The sequence below is a fragment of the Elephantulus edwardii genome, unplaced genomic scaffold (genome assembly GCF_000299155.1).
Source record: "Elephantulus edwardii isolate Elephantulus edwardi_28Jun2011 unplaced genomic scaffold, EleEdw1.0 scaffold00040, whole genome shotgun sequence".
NCBI classification, from domain to species: Eukaryota; Metazoa; Chordata; class Mammalia; order Macroscelidea; family Macroscelididae; genus Elephantulus; species Elephantulus edwardii.
Genome location: NW_006399790.1, coordinates 8,805,218 through 8,829,724, shown reverse-complemented (window position 1 = coordinate 8,829,724; position 24,507 = coordinate 8,805,218). Strand labels below are relative to the sequence as shown.

General features: G+C 40.5%; 1 protein-coding gene across 1 annotated transcript in view; it reads right to left on the bottom strand.

Moving 5' to 3' along the window:
• Nucleotides 1-24,507, bottom strand: part of LOC102861291 (interleukin-1 receptor accessory protein-like 1-like) — a 1,697,309-nt gene that overhangs the window by 105,683 nt on the left and 1,567,119 nt on the right. The gene's annotated exons all lie outside the window — the stretch shown is intronic.

Here is a 24,507-nt window from a genome sequence, read left to right as displayed (position 1 = left end):
CTAACCAGCCCACCAGCAAAACAAAACCCCCTGTCTAGATAAAGCCAAAAAAGAATTGCACAACAGATAGCACAGGTGTTAGGGACCTTCCAGCATTGTCTGAGAACAAAGCTAATGCACCAGTTGTTGAAATGATTAAAAGTCTCCCTCTGTGGCGATTTGGAAAGGTATCTGAGGTGCACAGAGCAGGCTGCTTTGAGCTTTTCAAAAGAGATGGGTGTGCAATTATTTACTATGATAATCTGTGGACTGGGATCTCTTTGAGCAATTAAATCACATTTATTTTTAACAAGATGTGTGGGGTATTTTCTTCAGAGCTTAAGTATGTTGCTAGAAGCTTAATTTTCGTCCCCTTCTGATTAGCTACCCATTTCCTGTGGAAAAGTTGTCAAGGCTTCTTGCTGTTCTGTAAAATACTAGAAGGCAGAGAGGTGACATGCTGATTTACTGGGTCATTGTGTCTAGTTCACTGTACTGTTTATACTAAAAAACCTCTTTGCCATCAAGTCAGAACTGACTCATAGATAATCCTCTGGTGGATTTTTTTAGACTGTAACTCAAGTGGGAAGAGAGTGCCCATCTTTGCCTCATGGATTCAAACCACTAGAGGTATAGCCTTAGGATTAGCAACACAATTCCCTACAACCTTGTTATTTGTTGTTGTTATGTGCCATCAAGTCACTTGCGACTCATAGCAACCCTATGTACAAGAGCCCTAACCCCTGCTCTATCCTGTGCTAACCTCACTGTCTCCGATACACCTACTCCCATTATCCCAACCATTGAATCAATCCATCTATTTGAGGGTCTTCCTCTCTTGTGCTGTCCCTCCACTCTCCCAAATATGATGTTCCTCTCCAAGGACCGGTCAGTCCCTCCTTGCAGCATGCCCAAAGTATGTCAGATGACGCTTCAGAATACTTGAGTCTAAGAACAGCCCGGTTCCATCCTCTCCAGGACAAACTTGTTTGTTCTTCTGGCAGTCCATGGTATATTCAATACTTTTCTCCAGCACCACAGCTCAAAGGCATCAATTCTCTTTCTGTTGTCCCTAGTTACTATCAGACTCTCCGATCCATAGCATGCAATTGCAAAGACTATTGCCTGGATCAGGATCAGCTTAGTCTCCAGAATGACATCGTTGCTCTTCGGTGATCTGGAGAGGTCCCTGACAGTTGACTTTCCCAATGCAATTCATATCTTGATTTCCTGGCTGCTGGTACCACGGGTGTTGATTGTGGAGCCAAGTAAATGAAAACTGTTAACAATCTCTTCACCATAATGATACTGCCAGTTGGCCCAGTGGTAAGAATCTTTGTCTCCTTGATGTTGAGCTTCAATCCATACATATATCAGGCCACATTCCTCCTCATAAGCTCAGCTTCCCAGGTGATCTGTTCTGCATACAGATTGAAAAGGTATGGAGACAATACATCCCTGGCAGACACCCGTCCTGGTTTTGAACCATATAGTGTCTCCTTACTCTGTTCTGATGACTGCATCTTGGTTCAATTATAGGTTTTACATAAGTGCAATCAAATGTTCTGGGATTTCCATTCTTCTCAGAGTCAGCCACAGTTTGTTGTGGTCCACACAGTCAAAAGCCTTTGCATAGTCAATGAAGCACAGATACACATTCTTTTGGTACTCCCTGCTTTCAGCCAAGATCCATCTAACATTAGCTATAATATCCCTAGTACCACGGCCTCTTCTAAACCGAGCCTGCACATTTGGTAGTTCTCTGTTGACATGTCGTTCCAGTAGTTTTTGGATAATTTTCAGCAGAATCTTGCTTGCTTGTGATATTAATGATATTGTTTGATAATTTCTGCACTCTGTTGGGTCACCTTTCTTTGGAATGCGAACAAATATTGATTTCTTCCAGTCAGTTGGCCAGGTAGTTGTCTTCCAGATTTCTTGGCACAACTTGGTGAGCACATACAGGGTAGCATCTGTTTGTTGAAATATGTCAGTTGGTTTGCCGTCAACTCCTGGAGCCTTGTTTTTTGCCAGTTATTTCAGAGCAACTTGAACTTCCTCCTTCCTCCATAGGCTCTTGCTCATACGTTATTTCAGGAAATTCTTCTGTGTCAGCCAATTCCTTCTGGTACAGTGACTCTGTATACTCTTTCCCTCTTCTTTTAATGCTTCTTGGATCATTTAACATTCTATCCAAAGCATTGTTAAGTATTGCCACTCGTGACTTGAATTTGTTTTTCAATTCCTTCAGCTTAAGAAATGCTGAGCGATTTTAGCCCTTTCAGTTTTCTGACTCCAGCTCTTGGCACATTTCATTATAATATCTTGCTTTGTCTTCCCAAGCTGCCCTTTGAAATCTTCTTTTCAGCTCCCAGAATTTTGGGAAGTACCAAAAAAGTATTTGAATTAATATACTTAGTGGAGTACTCTTAATTCCAGAATCAAGAGTCACCTTTTAAAGATCACTTCTCACAGGTTGCAGTTTTCCTTCATTTTGGTCTTCCCTATTTGCTGTATAGTCTTTTAAAACCTATTTTCTCTCCTTTGTTGCCATTCCAGGCCTATTCACTCTTCTCCTTTTTGAAAGTAAGTATTTTGGAAGTAAAATTTTCTCTTTTTTTGAAAGTAAGAATAAGAACTATAGGGGATGGCAATTCTATTTGTTCTCTGTAAACACTCTTCTTTGTACAGTGTGCTCCTTAGGGGGTGTTGTCTTCACTTCTAAATGCTCAGAAACCTGTAAGATGAAACTGTTCTGAAAATCAGCAAACTACCACTGTGTGGTTATACCGAGCATATTCATGTTCATTTCCTAAATTGTACATAAGAGTATATGGTCAGAAAGGAACCCAAACTAGGTCTCTGTATCTGAACTACAGATAGTACCTAAAGACAAGCTAGACTTTGCCTAAAGACCTTCCTTGGAGTTTAAATATCTTCTTTTTACGAAGCAGGGATAGATAGTAAACAAGAAGGAAAGCCTCAATATTTGGGAATGTGCTATGCATATAGGAAGCTCTGGTGACCTAATAGCTGAGGGGTTGAGCTACCAACTCAAAGCCAAGTGGCTTGAATCCACCAGTTGCCCCATAGAAGAAAAATAGTCTCCTCTTGTGTGACTTACAGCCTCTGAAATCCCACTGAAGGGTCAACTATGAGCAATGAATTGAGACCATGCTTACATCTACTATCAGTTTGAGGACTAAGATGTGCCTGATTCAGGGCATGATCTTTTCTTTTTTTAAATTTTATTTTATTCATTTTAATGCACACTACAGACATTTTGGATTTTCATTCATTCATTGTTGCACTTTTTTCTTTACCTCCCACCTCAGTTCACTCCTATCTTTGAAAAGCAAAAGATAAACTTCTTAGTTGGTATACAGTACCCCTGTCCCTGCCCCAAATTAACTCCACTATGCAACCTTAATTCTAGATTCCTGTGATAATCATATTATGTTATTATATATAAGTTTTAAACTGTTCTCTCCCTCATCTGTTTCAATGCAGTATATATAACCTATCCAGTTTTTCTCCGTCTTACCCCAACCCTGATGTCAGTCCCACTCTACAGCAGTGGCACCATGCACTATTTGTCCTTTTGTGACTGAGATATTTTACTCAGCATAATGTCCTCCAGGGTCACCCATTTTGAATAATATTGCATGAGTTACTTGTTTTTCAAGGGCATGATCTTTTCAATTATTTGCTGTGCATCTGAGAGCTGGACAATGAATAACAATGACAGATGAATTTGCTGTGCATCTAAGAGCTGGACAATGAATAATAATGACAGAAGAATTGATGCCTTTGAACTGTGGTGTTGGAGAAGGGTACTGAATATTCCATAGACTGACAAAAAACAAGCAGATATGTCTTGGAGAAGTGCTCCTTGGAGGATAAGGCAACAAAGTTTCATCTCACATGCTTTGGACATATTGCTAGGAGAGGCTATTTCTTGAATGTCAGCAAAAGAAAAGACTTTCAACCAGATGGACTGACACAATGACTGTATGTCAGAGATTGTATGTCAGAGTTTGTAAAGATGGCACAGGATAAGACAGAGTTCAGATCTGTTCGTAGGGTCACCATGAGTCATACTCGACATCTAACAATAATACTTCTGCATTGAAAGCATAAAATCAGGTTTTTTTTTCCTCTATAATAACACGATGCTGTATTATCATTCACATTTGGAGCATCAGATATACAAAACTTGCCCAAGTCACAGTCACATAGCCAGAGAAGATAGAACTGGGATTGACTGCAGTTGATCAGTGTCTGATTCCGCTACTTGTTGTCCAATTCTTTATTGAAGGAACAGATCTCATGTATACTGACATTATCTGCTTTGATGCTATTTCCCAATATCCCTTCATATCCTATTTCTGAAAATAAGGAATTTAAGAGGAAGTAAGCTATAGGGAGCTCTGGTGGCAGTAAATACTTAAAAAAAAAAGAAAAAAAATCCAAATGTTTGAAAGCCTTCTTTGACACACATTCAGTTCTCATGAGTCAGAATCAGCTCAGTGGTGCCTGGTGTTAAAACAACTGAAATTTACAAATTCTACATCAGGCTTTTGGAAGAAGTATATTCAAAATGCTCTTGGAAGTGAGGACAAAGAGACACTGTCTCACATATTTTGTTATCTGAAGGAGCAATCCCTGGAGAAGCACATCATGCTTAGTAGAATGTCAGCAAAAAAGAAAACGTTCAATGAGATTGATTAATGTAGTGGATGCAACAATGAGTTCAAACATAGGAGCAGTTGTGAGGATGACGTAGGGTCACAGTTTTTCTTTCTCTTGTACTTATGAGGGCTGTGAGTCAGAACTGCACTGAAAACACCTGACAACAAAAGGCCACAAATAGAAATATAGGATTTTGTTGGATGACATGTTATGATTGCCTCTTGGAGATTTCTTGAGTAATCTAAATTGGATTTCTAATGACTCTGAGGGATAACAGTTCTCCAGTGGTGCATGAAAATGCCAGGTCAGATATCAGATAGGAAAGAAGTTACTCACGCCACCAAAAGGCAGTAGTATCCAGGCATTCACATCATGTAAACGAATGTTTAACAAATTTTCTTAAAAGCTGGAGATTTAAAAATTGTTTGTGTGTCTGGTAGGATTGGGAGGTGGTGAGTATTGGAATAATTTTACCAATTTATAGAAACAAGCAAATATTAAAGTTGTATTTCTAAGAGAAAGGACACCAATACAATGTTTTATCAGATGAGCCAATTGTATATAATTTTACTGGCCCTAGAGCAAGAGGTGGTTCATTAGTGGAATTCTTGTCTTCCTTATGGAAGACTTGGGTTTGCTGTTGATCAGTGTACCTTGTGCACAACCATCACTAGTCTGTCAGTGGAGGCCTACTTGTTGCTGTGATCCTGAATAGATTTCCACGGAGCTTCCAAACTACAATAAACACGGAAGAAAGACCTTCTGAAAGTCAGCCAATGAAAACTCTATGTATCACAGTGGTCTGATTCCTAACTCATCGTGAAGATGGTGCAGGACAGGAGTACATGTTGTGTAGAGCTTATGATGAATTGAAGCAACTCTGCTCCAGATAACAAAAGCAACAGTCCTAAAATAAAGGTAAATAGGAGCATGACTATTGTGTGGAGTGGAAGTTTGTATTCTTACTCACAATACCAATCACAGGATTTCTTTCACTGTTCATGCTGTGGAAAGAATCTTTGCAAAATGGTTTTCTGAAGCATATGAATAGCCTTTTGTTAATGCAGCAATGGATTCTCCCATTAGGAAAAGCTAGAGGTGAAATGTGTGAATGCCCTGGAAAACTATCATTCCTCTTATATTAAGGGCCTTTACATTATAACTTCCTTCAACAATGAATTAACGGAAATCTGAATTCAAGACTCCCAGGAATGGTAACATCAAGTTGATGTGGTCTTGATAAAGCAATCACTTGCAGAAGAAAATTTGGAAGTTTCATATCATGATACTTGGTAGCAGAAAGAAAGAGAGTGGGAAGGGGATATCCTAGATTATTTCATTAACACTCACCTCTTTAAGGAAGGTACCACACACACACACACACACGAGCCCTGGTATGATAGTACAACAGGAGTAAGGTGAGATAATTTGTTCCAGTTAAGATTAATAGCCTTAGAAACCTCATGAAGGGTCACTATGGATCATGATCAGTTTGAATGAGTTTGGTGTTTGGTTATATATTTTCTATTTTGAAGACAAGTTCTAGTTTGTCTGACAGAATATCTTTTTTTTTTTTCCTACAAAATTACGAACATTAAAGAAACACTTCATTGCCTTGTCTGAAAACAAGCAGAGAGAGGGTTCTACAGGATGGTCAAGTTGGGGATGCAGTTCCACAGAGCTGAAGGTTGGGAGTAGATAATCCCTCCCCCATACAGTAGAGGTCTAAAACTGGAATAATCAACAGCCTGGCAGAAATCTAGAGAATTAAAACAACTAAGGAAACCCAAAGAGGGCTATGAGTACTGGGAACCTGTACTATGAGTGATGAGAACAAACACATTTCAACTAGAGGCAAATTAGTGAGCAGAGGGAAATAATGATTCAAAGCAATAGCCTTTTAGAGTTGGGATTTGTGCTCTGATTCTCTGAGCCAGCTGGGGCATGGGAAGACTACTCCTCATACAGCACATTGACAAAGAGTGATGTGCAAAGTGGGAGAATGTTATATATCAGCACTAGTCTCATTTAGCGGTGGTTAAGTGTTGTTGAATCGAATATGACTCAGAACAAGCTTTGCACAAAAGACCTGAACTCTGTTCTATAATTAACATTATCTCTATACATTTATAAGAGAGTTTGTAGAGTTTTCAGAGGCATCTAGTTTAGTAATTAAATGCCAGTCTTTCTTCCCAACATGAATCAATCTGGAAGCTCATCCAAATGTAATGGGTAACCATTATAGTATTTGGCACAAGTATGGAACAGTGTTCAGCGTCACAGCAACTCCAAGTTGTTCAGTACAGCAAACTGACAAATGACTGCTGTGTCTTTTAAAGAATATTCTAAAATTAACAAATTTGGCGGGAGGGCCCTAGAGGCACACCTCATTATCAAAGCCACACCCTGAGCAGGCCTTCACCCTTAGTCTAAGGCTCAAGGGCTTTTTGAGGGGAGGAAAAAAGAACACAACACACAATAAACACTATCCCAGAAACTTCCCTTACATGACTGCCATCCAGAGACTGCCATCAGGATGCTAGCTAGCCTGCCAACTCCTAGAGTGGAGGGAGACTCCAAGGTCTCAGGCCCCAGGCCAGCCCACGTTTGCTCTTAACTCCAATTTTTGAAGGGAGATGAGCAATCTTCTCCCATGAGATTTACTGCCTCTTAAAACCTGCTGGACGGTCAACTGTAAGTCAGTTCCAACTTGTGGGTACATAACAACAACAAAATAGCTGTTGAAGTAGATCCATAATATGATGTAAGAATAAAAAAAGGGTTGTGACTAACTCTGAGAAGAATGAGAATGCTGGAACACCTGATTGTGCAAATGCAAAACCTATACTTGGACCAGGAGGCAGTTATCAGAACAGAGCAAGCAAACACTGCATGGTTCAAAATTGGGAAAGATGTATGCCAGGGATGTGTCCTGTCTCCATACCTTTCAATCTTCATGCAGAACAGATCATTTAGGAGGCTGGGGTCTATGAAGAGAAATGTGGCATCAGGATTGGAGGAGGACTCATCAACAACCTACATTATGCAGATGACACAACCCTGCTTGCTGAAACTGAAGAGAACCTGAAGTGCTTGCTGCTGAAGGTCAAGGACTACATGCTTCAAAATGGATTGAAGCTCAACATCAAGAAAACGAAGGTTCTCACCACTGAGCCAGCTGGAAGAATGATGATAGACAGGGAAGACACTGAAATTGTTAACAGCTTCAAATTGCTTGGCTCCATAATCAACACTCTTGTCACCAGAAGCCAGGAAATCAAAAGAGGAATTGCATTGGGAAAGTAGGCTCTCAAGGACCTCTCCAAAGTACTGAAGAGGAACAATGTCAGTCTGGAGAATAAAGTGCACCTGATCCAGGCCATAGTCTTCACAATTATGTGCTATGCATTAGAAAGCTGGAAAATGATTAGATAGGATAATGGGTGCCTTTGAGCTGTGGTGCTGGAGAAGTGTATTGAATAAACCATGGACTGCTAGGAAAACAAACAGGTTCATCCTGGAGAGGGTGAAATCAGGCTGCTCATTGGAGGCAAGGATTCTGAAGCTCCAGCTGACAGACTCTAGGCATGTTGCAAGGAGGGACCAGTCCTTGGAGAGGGACATCATGCTTGGGAGGGTGACAGTGCAGGAGAGGAAGACCCTGTATGAGATGGATCAGTTCAGTGACAGGTAATGGAGGTAGGTGTGTCAAAGACAATATGGTTAGCTATAAGGTTGTACACAGAGTTGCTATGAGTCTCAGGCAACTTGACAGCACATAACAACGACATGTAAAGCTCTTTCCTTGGTGGATTATGCCAGTAACTTACATGGAACTGGTGTTGCAAAGTCCATTGATATAACTTGAGCTCCTTTTCCCTCCCTATTTATTAAACCCATCACTGTTCATATCCCCTCCAATGACATTGTATCATCATAAATCACCACGTGCTATTGTGATGATTGTGAATTAAAGGGCCTATTAGCTGCCTCATTTAGTGAGAAAACGATGAGAAAATACTGTCGCTGCTCATGATCCATAATGGGTTTTCTTTCTTTCCATCTTTTGGTTTTAAATTCAAAACTCTGCTCTCTCGAGCAATATGTGGCGGAACTTGAATTCTGATTTGATAGTGACATTCAGCTGAGATGAGCGTTTTGTGGTGAAGGCCCGGAATCTACTCTGACCTAGTTTGAGTTTCCAGAAGATTGCTGTGCTGTGCTCTGTGGAGGCACGTGGGAGATAATCCTGGGCAAGCAGCTCACTGAGGCAAGGAGAGCTTGTTAGCTACATCTGACAATTAATCACTCAGTCAGAAAAGGGAATGGCGAAAGATCGTTTACAGGCAAGACACACTAGGTGCTTGCTGACAACAGATAGCCCGGCACTTGTTACAAACTTCCTTCTTACATAAGGCAAGGCTATTTATAGATCAAGTGCTGAAAAGCTACCTGACACGGCATTCCTTCTGAGCAGTGTCCTGCTTCAGTGAAGTTTTGGGATACACGTGGAATTGATGTCATGGGTAATCATGTCAAAATGGATATCTTGTGAGCCGAAGAGAGGGCTAGAAGGTACTTACCACTATTACTTATAGTTTGATAGAACCAACTGGTAGAAGATTCAGTGCTTAGTATGTGTTCTGGTCAATTGTTGCTGTTACGCACTGTCAAGTCCATTCCGACTCATAGTGACCTTATGTATAAGGGAACAGGAACATCTTTGTGCCAATTAAAGAAAATTTTCTCCTAATGTTTAGCTGTTCTGGTGGCCTGGTGGTAAGAAGCTGCACTGCAATCCCAAAGGCGCACAAATCCTTCCGCTATTCTGCAGGAGGATAGGCAATCCCCTCTCATGCAGTTACCTGTCTCTGAAAATCCCTCAGGAGGATCAGCTGTGGGTTGACTGCATACAACAGCAAAACTAACAATGTTTAGATGAGGGAGCACTGCTGGCCTAGTGGCAAGGAGCTAAACTATCAACCACAAAGCCATGGTTCAAATCCACAATTGCTTCACAGGAGAAAAATGAGCTATTTCATCCTGTTCAATTTACAACCTCTGGAAACCCACTGGAAGATTAGCTACGGGTTGGTTTTGACTTAATGGTACTTAATAACAAAAAGAGCAGTGATTAAATGTGCTGACCTGGAAAAAGTGATATTAGCCAGCAAGGTATGGGAGTATTAATCTGAGACAAGATCTGTCGCCCCATATGAAGAGAAGCTATAATTATATAGAAATAAAGATGAGATAGCACTCACTACACTGCCTTCAGAAAACTTCTGTGCCAACTGCATGGTTATGTTGTAGAGTCACCTGGCTCTTGTTATTTGCTACACTCTCTCATCTACTCTTATGACTCTTTCATCTGCTTTTAAGAGTTCTGACAACAACTTTATGGTACCCAGGATAATGGCCACTACCTCAAAGATGGACGTGGCCTAATCCTTATAGCCTGGGAGTGTGTTCTCTTACACAACCGAAACAACTGTGCAGATGTAGTTAAGGCTATGAACCTTGAGATAGGAAGACTGCCCTGGATCATCGCCTGAATACTTAAAAGCAGAGAATCTTTCTTATTGTTGCCATAGAGATGACAGAAAGGAACAAGACACGTAACAGTGCCACCTATGAAGATGGAGAAGGAAGGACACAGGCCAAGGGATGTGAGTGTTCTCTAGAAGCTGGGAAAGCCAAGGAAACGTTCCCTACCATCTCCGGGAGTGCGTCCTGCTTACATAGTGATTTTAGTCCTAAATAAAGACCTCTGTCAGATTGTAAACTAATACAATTTTTCTTGGTTTAATCCTCTCAGTTTACTGACCTTTGTTACAACAGCAATAGAGAACTAATACAAGCTGCATGTGGATAGGGCTCAGGTCTCTAGTCCATATTTTTAACCATCTGGTCACACGTATAATCTTTTAAAATAAATAAAATTTTCTATCTTAACAGACCATTAAGTGATGGGTATTTCATAGTAACTTTTAGATTAAACAGAACATTGTAACTATCATATCTTAAATCCAAGCTCTCATAGTTCTGTCTGTCAGAAAGGCTAGGTGGCAGTAAGCAGGAAGCTTGTTGTTATTGTTGTTGATTGCCTTCAATTCAAGCATGACTCATAGAGACCCTATGAACAAAAGGCCTAAAGCCCCTCTACAACTATCGACATTAATCAAAGTTCATAGAGTTTTTGGACGCATGCTGTTTAGGAAGTGGACGCCACTCTCTCTTAATAAGTATCTCTTCTTCCTATTTCTCTGTATACACAGGAATCAAGATTTTATTTAAATACAGTCTCTTCCATTAGGTTCTGACTCTGCTGCTTTTTTAAAAAAAAATTTGAAACTGCAGCAATGAATGAATGGAAATCCAAACTCTCTGTAAATGTTCATTAAAATTATTTAAAAAATTTGAGCCATCTTTGACTATTTCTCAACTTCAATATTGTCATCTAAAAAAAATAAGGGATATTTTTCAAAAGAATCATGACAGTTAAACAAGCTTGCCCATGCAAAGTAGTAAACATGATGCACTGTACATTTAAGGTTTATTACAAAATAGCAAATCTCTTGGGTGATGCAGATGTTTGAGATAATGACCTAGATACCATAGCTGAATCACAGACATGTAGTCACAAGACAAGACACAGTTCCTAAGAAGATCAATCCTCTCAAGCCACAAATTGGTCTGATGCTTGGCATTGACTGATGGGCTGAATCCAAGGTGATGTGGAGGGTTCTAATCAGGTCAGGTGAGTGAGAGAGTACTGAAAAATCCTACTCTGATCTCACGGAACCAGGTAAGCAGAGGGTTTTTGTTAGGTGAGCAGTACTTTGTTGGGTACTTCCAACACAGGCCCAAACACAATGATAACGATGGCTTCTAAATGCAGCGGATGCTGACAAGTGCAGGCCAGGATATCTGGAAGGGAAGTGTTTGAAGAGGAGTCCTCTGTACAAAAGCTGTGATTTGAGAAGACTTGGAACATGGTTGTTGTTGTTGTTGTGCCATCGAGTCGTTTGCAACTCATAGCGACCCTATGTACAACAGCCCTAAACCCTGCTCTATGCTGTGCCAATTGCATTGCCTCTGACACACCCATCCCGATTACCCCGGTCACTGAATCAATCCACCTCATAGAGGGTCTTCCCCTCCTGCGCTGTCCCTCCACCCTCCCAAGCATGATGTCCCTCTCCAAAGAACTGTCTCTCCTTGCAACATGTCCAAAGTATGTCAGACGAAGCCCCAGAATCCTTGACTCCAAGGAGTAGCCTGGTTTAACTCTCTCTAGGATGAATCTGTTTGTTTTCTTGGCAGTCCATGGTACATTCAATACTCTTCTCCAGCTGCACAGCTCAAAGGCATCAATTCTCCTTTATCTTCCCTAGTCATTGTCCAACTCTCTGATGCATAACAAGTGATTGCAAAGACCATGGCCTGTATCAGGCGCACCTTAGTCTCCAGAGAGACACCACTGCTCTTGAGTACTTTAGAGAGGTCCCTAACAGCAGACTTTCCCATCACAATACTTTTTTTATTTCCTGACTGCTGGTGCCAAGAGTGTAGACCGTGGAGCCGAGCAAACTGAAGCTGTGAACAATCTCAATCTCTTTGCCATCAACCCTGATGTTACCATCGGTGAGAATTTTTGTCTTCTTGACATTGAGCCTTAGTTCATACTGAAGGCTGCAGTCCTTGACTCTCTGCAGCAAGTGCATGAGGTTCCCCTCAGTTTCGGCAAGCAGGGTTGTGTCATCTGCGTAACGCAGATTGTTGATAGATAGTCTCCCAATCATGATGCCACACTTCTCCTCATAGAGCCCAGCCTCTTGGATAATCTGCTCTGCATACCGGTTGAAAAGGTATGGAAATAGGACACATCCCTGGCGTACACCCTTCTCAATTTTGAACCAGGCAGTGTTACCCTGCTCTGTTCTGACGACTGTCTCTTGGTCCAAGTATAGGTTTCGCAATAGCATGATTAAATGTTCTGGGATTCCCATTCTTCTAAGAGTCAGCCACAGTTTGTTATGATCCACAGGCAAATGCCTTTGCATAATCAATGAAACACAGATAGACATTCTTCTGGTATTCCCTGCTGGAACATGGTAGATACATCAATTTAGCACCTAGATCTCATGTCTCCTGATCAATGTTAAGACTTGCACTGAACGTGAGGGGCATGGCAGCACAGGTAACCCAAGCTCAGTCAGGATCTTCACGGTTTGGCCATTGGTGTCCCCAGTGCTGAGGAGATGGAAGATTCTGAAGCAGCAGAAATAATGTGGAGACAAAAAATGTTTTTTAAACAGTCTTCTTTTCCTTCCTCTCATTCCTTTCCCATTTCAATCTGCCTTTCTATTCCTGGCCAGTAGTCAGAGTCTTTGACTCAGAATGGTGTTTTCCAGCTCATGCTCTTTTGCTCTCATGAACCAACCTGGCACCAAGCCATGTTCATTCAGCATCCCTAATATCTTCTATCAGGCCCTTTTCAGGATTGATCTTGGCTGACCATATCCCAGGTAGTTTTCCCAAGTAGCTGTCATCTTGTCAGTCACTCCTTATTTATGTCACTCATGTTCTTTTAGCCTACAATAGGTTTCTATCACATTCTCATCATCAAGTGAGTGTAGTTATCAGACGAATTGATTGTGACTCTATTCATGATGTTTTATCTCTTTTGTTAGCTCTCTCTGTGGCACTCATGGGTGTCTTTCCATCATCACTTTTCACCTTAATTTCCCCAGTCATGTCCATGAAGTTTCTGGCAGACAATGCCAAGGAGGACTACCTGCTCGCCATATTTTTTCCCCAAGCTCAGCTAACTCAACAATTCTCAAGCAGTTTGCCGTAATTGACAAAAAATGTATAGAAGTCAGCATAATTATCCACAAAATGACATTTACTATTCTACACCCCCTTCCACTCGAGGGCATTCTGTAATTGAGGGACTATGGTAGCCTAGTGATATGGAATTGTGTTTTGAGTTGGCAACCCAAAGGTGTGCAGTTCAGACCCACCAACTGCTCCGTTGGAGAAGGATGAACAGTCTCTTCCTGTGCTATTAACAGCTTTTGAAACGCCACTGGAGGGTCAGCTAAGGGTTGGTTTTCCGTAGACAGTACACAACAACATGGCAAGAAGTTCAAGCCATTACTCTAATTCTTGCTTAAAATAGTTCCATTCTAAGGAAGAGTCCTGATATTCTGCCATAATGGAAGCCCATGGCTCATAAGACTTTTCACCAGCACTCCTCCTCCCACCCCAACTCAGGGAACAGTCGTTAGTGAGCAGCTTTTCTCTAACTCTGGAGTCCATTAACTATCACTAGACTTTGCTCCAAGAAGCTTAGGGAGAATACCTGCCCTCCCTGAACCCCCACCCAATGAAACTGAGGAGGTGAGGCCTTCAGTGTCTCCACTTGCAACAAGCAATGCACACTCCACAAGACTGAAATATGAAAGATGCTTTTGATTGCCTATTCAATTCCCATTATCAAGTTCTGGGGAACAGTGTACTTAATGGTGTTTTTCCATTAATTATAATGAATTATATTAATATTATATTATTATTTCAATTATTATTACAACTTACAAATTTTAGGAGGTACCTTTGATACTTAGACTAAGAAATTATAACAGGTCGCCTCTGATTTAAGATGTATTCAAGTTATGTGGAGCTGCACTTATGACTTTTCCTCTTATTATCTGGTTACACCTTATTGTTAGTAATATGTCCAACACACGCTGTTGTAGCATAAAATTTGCTGATGTTACCATTCTTACGCTCACTCACAGATGTTAAATGTTTATTATTTATTGTTCGAGACACTGCTGCAGAGATTTCATTTTCTAAACTAAATCAGGGACCTAAATTGCTTGAAAATATGGGCCCAAATACTTGTTGCTTTGCTTAAGCCAATAGGCCGACTTGGGAAACAGTGAGAATATAGTAAGAAAAAAAAAAGACAATGCAGAGAACTCTCACTGATATGCCGACTCCAAGCACTATCATCATTCCCATGGAGAATCCAGATTCTTCCGTAACCATAACTGACAGTGTCAATATCCTTGCGGAGAAACTTTTTCTGGCTTTGAGATATATTTATGTATTTTATGGTTTCTATACTTATGTATGGGGAGACTTGGTGGCATATATATATATATAGTTAAGATTATATGTAATGTTTCCAATCCTTAAGGACAAGTTGGATTTATAAGGACACTGATAATAAAAGGCAATAATAATGAAAAAAAGAGATAAAAAGAAAATATTCTACTTAAGCCAGAACTGACTTAAAATAGAATCATCCGAACAGAACTTCATCATAAGTCAGGGGCCAGCATTTATTGTTTGCTGCTCTGTTGAATTTTGCTAGTCTTACTGGGGTGAGATGACATCTCATAGTTGTTTTGATTTGCTCTTAGAGTGAGATATTTTGAACATTTCTTCATGTGTTTGTTCACCATCTGAATGTCTTCTTTGGTGAAGTGTCTTTTCATATCCTGTGCCCATTTTTCAGTTTGGTTGTTTACCTTTATCTTGCTGTGGTGCTCGAGTAATCTGTAAAGTCTAGATAAACAACAAATGCTGGTGAGGTTGTGGAGAAACTGGAACCCTTATTCACTGTTGGTGGGAGTGTAAAATGGTGCAACCACTATGGAAGGCAGTATGGGGCTTTCTCAAAAAGTTGTAAATAGAAATACACTTTGACCCAGCAATTCCACTACTGGGAATACACCCCCAAAAGGCCGTAACTGCCACCCAAGCAGATATATGCACACCCATGTTTATTGCTCCTTAGTTCGCAACAGCACAGAGGTGGAAACAACTCAAGGGCCCATTAACAAACAAATGGATAGAGAAGCTGTGGTATATTCACACAATGGAATATTCTGTAGCACTGAAAAACAAAGAACTAATTAAATATGATACAAAATGGGTGACCATAGAGGACGGAATGTTGAGTGAAATACCTCAGTCACTAAAAGACAAATACTGCGTAATATGTTGTAAAATAGGACTGACATAGGGGTTGGGAGAAAACTAAGAAAAGAGGGGATAAATAATGTACACAGCATTGAAACAGAAAAAGGAAAGAACTGTACACAAGGAATATATGACTAGGTATTATTGGCATGACAAGAGTCCAGAGCTGCATAGTAAAGTGGTTTGGGTAGGGGGGGACTGTATAACAATGAAAGAACATTTTTCCAAAGAAAAAAGAGAACTGGGGGGGTGGGGGCAGGGAGGAAAATGTGCAACAATGAATGAATGTAAATCTAAGTTCTTTACAAACTTTCATTAAAATCTGAATTTAAAAAATAAGTCAGGGGCCACTTCTGTTTCAAAATATGACTTTCAGTAAATGATCTTGCCCTGTCCATCCTGTATCTAAAATGATGCTCATGCTATGATTTCCAAATGAATTATGTATCTGCAAGTGGAAGTATAAAGAAGAAATGAAGAAGGAAAAGTCTAGGGAATATGAAAGTCAATTCCAGGGACATCTAATCCATGTTGTACACTATATAGTATATTGGATATTGAAAAAGAATGTTAAAAGCCTCATGGTACTACTTCTCTAAACTAGCTCTCTCATGAGTATGCCCATTTTACTGTGAACTTGCAGTTTCTATTTAAGTATTCCTTTGGTTTAAAGTTTACAGAGAGTTGGGATAAGATATATATGTCTCCTAGCAATGTAAATCACTATGTGCTTGCTACACTATCTGCAGGTAGCTCTGGCGGGGTAAGGAGTTGTGCTGTCAGCTCAAAGATAGGTAGTGAACCCACCAGCTGCTCTGAAGGAGAAAGATGGACAGTCTCCCTCTATGCGATTCACAGCCTCTGAAAACCCACTGGAGGCTCCTCGGTGAGTCAGTTCTGACTTGATGGCACACAAAACTTATATCTATATGCCATACGTTCCCTCAGTTGGTTCTATGGCCCCGAATCGAATTCCAAACAAATGAGATGATGTAGAACATCAACCTCCTGTTATCTGTTAGCTGGTTGAACTCAGAATTCATTGAACTATCTGTCACGTGCGCAAACACTGAGTGAGTGCTGAGTACATGGTGTCAAACACTAGAGCGGGGGGTGGGGGGGAACGATCCAGAGAGGATGGGAGACATTACTGTAAGCTTTTTCTCCATCTGTAAGGGTGTTTGTGCATGCATCGAAGTGTGAGGGGCACGGAGAGCAATAAAGAGGTGTCCAAATTAGAGGAGGTAACTGATTTCGTTTTAATTCCGCAGGGGTCTCTTGGAAATTATTACTGGGTGGAGTAGTTACAGGATGCTTAAATTTTAGAACTGGAGATTATATTGCCATTTTATGATCCGGGTTACCCAAGGTCAAATGTAATAAAATAGAAATTAAATTTCTGTGTGACTTGATAGTTCAGCCTGTTAGACAGTGACTAGCTCATTCAAGTCAAAAGTGATAGGATTATGCCCTGAGATACTTCACTGGAAAAGAAAAACAGTTGGTCCCAGGGGATTTACTTTGTAATAAATTCACTACCTAATTGCCTGTCTATTCATGGCCAGCCACGGGCTACCCTGAATAATAATTCAAAACCAATATATCTTATTTGTGCCACCAGAGGTCATTCCACTAAATAAAGTTCAGAAATTTAATAAGCTGTCTTAGTTAGGTATTCAGTTTCTCAAACAACACCTAAATTAGAAAAATCACCCCCAAGTCTTGAAAAGGCCTTAGTGGTGGTTTAGAATTGGATGAATGGTTTTCCTTTTGCGTTAGAGATCATGACTTACAACAATCGGGGCAGATGATGAGTAAATATAGAATTGAGGGAAAGGTGCACCATTTAAAAATTCAAAGCAAATTGCATATTCTCTCAATGCTTAATATTCTAAGATTTTAATCCTTACTATGTGTAGAAAGTCCCAGGTTCATCAATGCATTGCTTTTCAAAACTTTGTTATGTTTGTTATCTGAGTTCCAAAATACATGTGCTATTAAAAAGCAGACAAAACCCATACTAGAGTCTAGGTTCCAAAGCCCGAAGTACAACTTCAGCTGTTTCATCCTTAACATTAACTGAACTGTGCCCATATTCAAGAGTGCTATTCTCCACCTCCCCACACGCCAATAAGAGTGCTGTTCTTATGTTCTTCTTTTCATCAGTGTGTTTTTCATTGTTTCTGTCCTGCTGGAGGCTCCATTCTGATGTCTGCTAGTGTGTAGGTTGTCTTAGGCAAGTTGCCTAAGTTACGAGTTGCAAGTTACCCCTGCCCAATGCTGCTTTATAGGAAGGTTGGGAGAGTTAATAGTAATAGTGACTATAAAGCACTTAGCACATTGCACGATTCATAAAAATTAATGAGCAACTGATGGTGGTGGCTGATATTTTTTATAGCTATTATCACGTACATTTTCTCTTTCAGTAACCCTGGAATCACAAGCTACTTCAAGGACCACCATACAGCTCTTGGGGTGGCTGGTTCCCTCCTGAAGCAGCCGTTCATTTGTAAGGGCCTTTTATTGGTTATGAATTCCTTCCTCAGATGAGTCTACAACATTCTAGGAATGCGTGAGGTGTGTATGAAAATACACAAGCCTCAGTGATAATGCTAGCAATGGTAATAGTACTAGATTAGAATAGACCATTGGCTGCGTGCCTACCCTTTGTTACTTTATGGCATGCATTGTATATGCTCGACTTCATTTTATTCCTGCAACAGCTTTATATGCCTCCAGTCTACTCAAATCTCCATATATAGAAAGGCTGTGTATGGCTCCTGATATACAGTTGTTATTGTGTGCCATTGAGTCAAAACTGACCTATAGCTGACCTTCCAGTGGGTTTTCAGAGGCAGTAAACCATATGGGAGGAGACTGCCCATCTTTCTCCCGCAGAATAGCTGGTGGATTCAAACCATGTGCCTTTGGGATTGCAGGGCAGCTTCTTACCACTAGACCACCAGTGTTCCCAGGGATATAAAGTAGCACCCTCATAATCTCTCCTGCACCTTATTATTATTTCTTCTATTTTTTGTCACAACACCTGTCACCCCTCGATATTCGACTGCATATTTGCAGGGAGTGTTTCTTGCCTTCTGTTGCTGGATGTGAGCTTCGTGAAGCAGTTGGCTGTCGTATCCCCAGTCCTGGGCAATGCTTGTCATAAGGAGATTCTCAATAAGTGTTCACTGAATGAATGAATGAGTCATCCTAGCTGGCAAGCAAAGCTATTCAAAGGAAGCAGCTGAAGCTCAAATCCCTCATCCAACTGAGCTGGTGACTAATATGGGCAGCAACTGAGCCCAAGTCTGTCCAACTCAAAAGCAAAGTGCTTTCTATTAACGCTGGCTTGAAACATCATTCGTTCAAGGTCTGCCTCTAGTCAAAGTCAATAAGCTGTCAAAGCATATTCTAAACCCATTTAATAAGTTGAAACTGAAATGACAGTAGTGCATGGACAGAAGTGGCCCACTCTGAACACAGACGTCTGCTGGATGATATAATGGTATGGGACACTATATTGGAATGCAGTGTGTTCATTTCATCCAGTATCAATATTATTGTGAGCATTTGTGAGCAGCTTGCTTTCAATGACGTTAAATGAGAATAGACCCAAAGAATCTCTGTGCTTTTCTTAATACCATTCACTCAGACATCTTTTTCATGCTAAACATTCCTTTTCTGGAACCTTTTTTCATTTTCTTGACAAAACACAATTCATACCACTAAGCCAGGCAAACTATTTCTCCAAAGTTGTCACTTGTCTAGGAAACTTCTACTGAGAAACAAACCACAAAATCATTGACTCTTCCCCACCTGTTGGCTTCAGTGTGATTCGTGGGCTTCTATATTTCTGTGCATGGGAGTCTCATGTAGGACACAGAGATGCTACAGACCAGTACTCTAATGTTTTGGGGTTTTTAAAAACAGACCTCTTTTGTTTGGAGAGGCTGTGAATGATCTTCACACAGCATTTCCCCAAGTGTCTTCACTTGACAGACAAACAAAAAGCTGAAAACCAAACCCACTGTCATTAAGTCAATTCTGACTCCTAGCAGTCTTTCATCTGGCTTCTGAGGCTGTAAATGTTTATAGGAGAGATTGTCCTATTTCTCTTGTAGAGTGCCTGGTGGATCTAAACCACCAACCTTCTGGTTGGCAGCTTGACACATTATACACTATGCCACCTGGACAAAATTCCGAGTAGGGAGCAGGAGTGGTAGTGTGGTCTGGCCTGAAGCGTTTCTTCTTATACAACTATTGTGAACGTTTCTGTAGCCATACTTGTCACTGGTTAGAGGCACTGGAAGGTTTGTCTCTTCCTCATAGCTTTGCTGTTAGGTTGTAGTATGAGTACATCACAGAAGAAGTCCTTTAGACATTTATCAACTGACCTGTGCACAACAGCCAATCAATTCTCTGAAGTCACAAATCTCTCTTAAAATGGTCCAATTAAATTTTGCATGCAGATTTCCCCTGTGGTAAACATGATACCTTTAGAGAAAGAGTAGAATGAGGAATCAAATTTAGAGTACTATTTCTTAGATTCAAGAGTGACGACTTATGATATTTGTATCCCCTGTTCATGCACAGAGAAGTGATTGTTGTTGATGTGTGCCATCGAGCTGGAACTGACTCATAGCTGACCTTCCAGTGGGTTTTCAGAGACAGTTAATCACACAGGAGATTGCCCACCCTTCTCACTCAAAGCAGGTGGTGGATTCGAACCATGTGCCTTTGGGATTGCAGTGCAACTTCTTACCAGTAGGCCGCCAGAGCTCGTTACAGTAGAGGGAGACACCTCTGAATGTTTAAACTAGTACACATAAGAGTTGACCACTAATTGCTCCAACAAAGTCTCAACTTCTAACATCCTGTTATTAGTGCTAATTAAGCAGACACAAATTTCACATCTGAAGGGTTTTGATGTTAGTTGCTATCAAATTGATTCCAACTCATACTGTTGGAGTGAGGTGCCATTGAATCTGCTCTGACTTTTGGCGCCCTGTGTATAACAGTATGAAACCTAGCCCAATCCTGTGCCATCCTCATGATCCCTAGGGCATGAGCCCATCGTTCCAGTCACTATGTCGGTTCATCTCATTGTACACCTTCTTCTCTTCCTCTGAGCCTCTACTTTTCTAAGCATGAAGCCCTTCTCCAGGGCCTGGACCCTCCTCGCAATATACCCCAAGAATGTGAGACCAAGTCCTACCAGCTTTGCTCATAAGCACCATTCTGTTTTAATTTCTTGCTGGAAGGGTTGGTTGGTTCTTCTGGCAGTGTGTTCTTCCGCACCAGAGCAATTCAAAGACATTAATTCTTCTTTGGTCTTCCTGATTCATTATTCATTTATAACATGCATGTGAGATACCAAGGTAACCCTATATGTGTTGAGTAGAATAGTTTCATAGGGTTTTAAAGCCTTTTGGAAGCAGATCGCCAGGTCTTTCTTTTGAGGCACCTCTGAGCGGGTTCAAACTGTCAACCTTCTGGCTAGCAGTGCACCGCGTTTTTGCCACCTCAGAACCCCTCATCTATGAACAACAGTTCTAAATACAAAGAGATCCACAATACTTGCTGAGATCGCCTGAGGGGATTAATACCATCTTTACAGAGTAACCTGAAGTAAGTGATGTATTTGAAAGGAAATTATAGCCATTGTAAACTTAGAAGCAGGAGTGGCATCCACTTCCTAAATAACATGCTTCCGGAAACTCTATGAACTTTGATAAATGTCCATAGTTGTAGAGGGGCTTCCGGCCTTTTGTTCATAGGGTCTCTATGAGTCATGTTCAACTCAAAGGCAATCAACAACAACAAGAGATGCACAGGTCAAGTACACATAGGATGCAATGAGTACTTTGCCCTCTTTCTTGGAGATTGAGTCTCAAAGAAATCTCTGAGATGGCATACAGTAAAGACAACTACTTAATTTTTCTCAGTTCCTGGAGATCCCAAACTTAATTGGTCCTCAAACAAGAACTTTAGTCTAACACTATTGATAGTCTATGGCAATGGCTGTCAGCATGTCATCCCTAGGGTAGCATCAAGAGCCCCTAGAAATTGGTAGTTCTGAAGTCCCACCCTAGGATTAACAATTCAGAAGCACTACAAATCTGCATTTAAACATGGTCTTGAGTTGGTTCCCATGCATGCATGCTAATGTATGAGAGCCAGTGGAAGGAAAATGGCATCATGAATTACAAACTTTCGGGGCCTTACTACATATACATGTTCTGGAAAAGTATCTTCCTTATTTATCCTACACAAACTTTTTGCTAATGGGTAAACCATTCTATAGCTCTTGAAGGTGTTACCTGACTTGTATGTTTTAATATTATTCCTTATAATCCTATTCATGTTAAAGCAGTCTTAGAGACACATAGGTGGTGGGATTTGTAATTTACTTCTGGCCTGTAGTCCAAGACAATAAGAAAGGAAAAGAGGTCACAATCTAATTAACTTTCTAATTAAAGGAACAAGGTTGCTTTCTAATTACACTTACAAAGAATAAAAGTAATTAGAAAGGTACTCTGCTCTATTTAAAATTTGGATTGTGTCAGCTATTCCATCATCATTTTTATTGCTTAGCATTTCTTCTAAAATGCCGTATCTCTTTCCAAAGTGCTTTGGAAGAGATTTTTATTTATCTCTCACACTGCAATTGCAAAATAGGTCGGTAATTCACAGGCTGATACAATGAGATGCACAAAGTCTATAATACCCATACTATGCTTCATTAAGAGAATTGATATTTGAGTTTATGTTCTTTCCTGACAACATTTTTAATCTCAGTTCAGTATCATTACACACACACACTAAAGATATTATAAGATATATCTATAGATCTACAACGGAACTCTTGGTGGCCTAGTTGTGCTGCTAAAACAAAGACATGCAGGTCTAATCCACCAGCTAATCTGTGGGAGAAAGATGAGCAGTCTCCCATGTGATTTACAGTCTCTGAAAAGCCACGGGAGGCTCAGCTATGTTCAAACTCAATGGTACATAACAACGACATAGACCTCTATCTATATATAAATATTTGTTATTGTTGCTTTGTACCACTTAGTCAGAACTGACCCATAATCAAACCTTCAGTGGGTTTTCAGAAGCTAAGTAGCACAGGGGAGGAGACTGCCCCATCTTTCTCCATAGAGCAGCTGGTGGATTTGAGCTGTGTGCCTTTGGGTTGGCAATGTTGCTCCTTAGCGCTAGGCCACCAGTCTGTGTGTGTTTAGGGCTTGTTGAGCACCATCATAGTAGGAACTGACTCGTAGTTGATCCTCCTGTGGGTTTTCAGAGGCAGCAAATTGCATGGGAGAAGATGGCCTATCTTTCTGCCCCAGAACAGCTGAGAGATTAAAACTGTGTGCCTTGGAAGAGTTCTCCTCAGAAACAAGGGTGCTAAGGCTTCATCTTACATTTTATAATGAGGCATCAGTTCCTGGAAAAGGACATGATGTATGGAAAATTAAGGGGGGCACGGAAAAGATGCAGACCCTCAATAAGACGGATTGGCGCAGTGGCTGCAGCAGTGAGCTTGAACACAGCAGAGACTGTGAGGATGGCACAGGCTTGGGCAAGGCCGGCCAGCATCACCTAACAACAAAGCTATTATAATCCATTCTCAGAGAGTACGTCAGCATACAAGGGTCTTGTGCCAGCACCATGACTTTCTCATTTTGATCTCATCAGCCGCATGCAAACCCACAACCAGTAATAAATGACTATAACTAAATGTTATTTCAAACATAGTCTGCAATTCCTGCTTCTTAAGGAATCTTGTCCTTCCAATAAGATGCGAAAAGCTTTATTGGAGGGGGGGTTAATAAAATGAAAATTAGACTGCCTTTTTGTTTTACAACACAAAGTTGAAATTAAATGTGTCATTTTTCACCAAAATATTGTTTCCCATTACTGAAGAGAAGTGATGGGCCTCAGGGTCTCATGCATTACAAATCTCATGTGCTTTAGAGTGCTAGTAAATCACTTGCGTTTTTGCCTATAGTACTTTCTGCCAAGCTCAGCGTTTATTTGCTTACAGCTGAATACAGCCACCTAAATCATCTATCACATTTTTATAACCAACTGTAGCTTTCCATTTCATATACCAAGGAACTGGCACATTTTAGGAATGGGAGTAACTCAGAGATGCATTTACACACCCAAAAGTACCATGAAATTTATAAGAGAGGAAAAAGATACTGTATTTGCTGATATTAAGAAACTAAGAGCTTTTGAAATCATCCACCACACATATCAACCTCACATCTGACTTTCCATATTACTGTCTTCTCAAATGCTGAGATTTAATGTTCGTTTGGGTGAATGTACATTTATTAGTGGACCAAGACTAAACATTTTCTTTTAGGGTAGAAAAAGAAATACCATATCTAGGAAAACTGCCCTCCCCCCTTAATTCTTTAGGAAATTATGGTGTAATTCTAACAGATAGGATATCCACCAGTATACACCATGGAAGAAAGATGGGGCAATCTCCTGCTATAAAGATTTATAACCTTGCAAGTCTGATGGTCACTATAAGTCATAAACCAGTCAATGGCATCAGAGTTTGGGGTATAATTATTTTAGCTTTTGCTATTGTTAGTAAACATAGAGTTAATTATGACTCATAACTGCTCTATACATGCAGAGAAAACTTGTTCCATAAAAATTTTCAAGGCTCTGACTTTTTGAAAGCAGTCTGTCCAGGTTGTCTTCCAAAGTGGAACCCAAGGTGTGTTTGAAATGCCAACCTTCGGGCTAGTAGTTGAATGTTTAACCGTGGACTCCTACAACTTTGAAATCTGAATGCTATGTTGTTTCTAT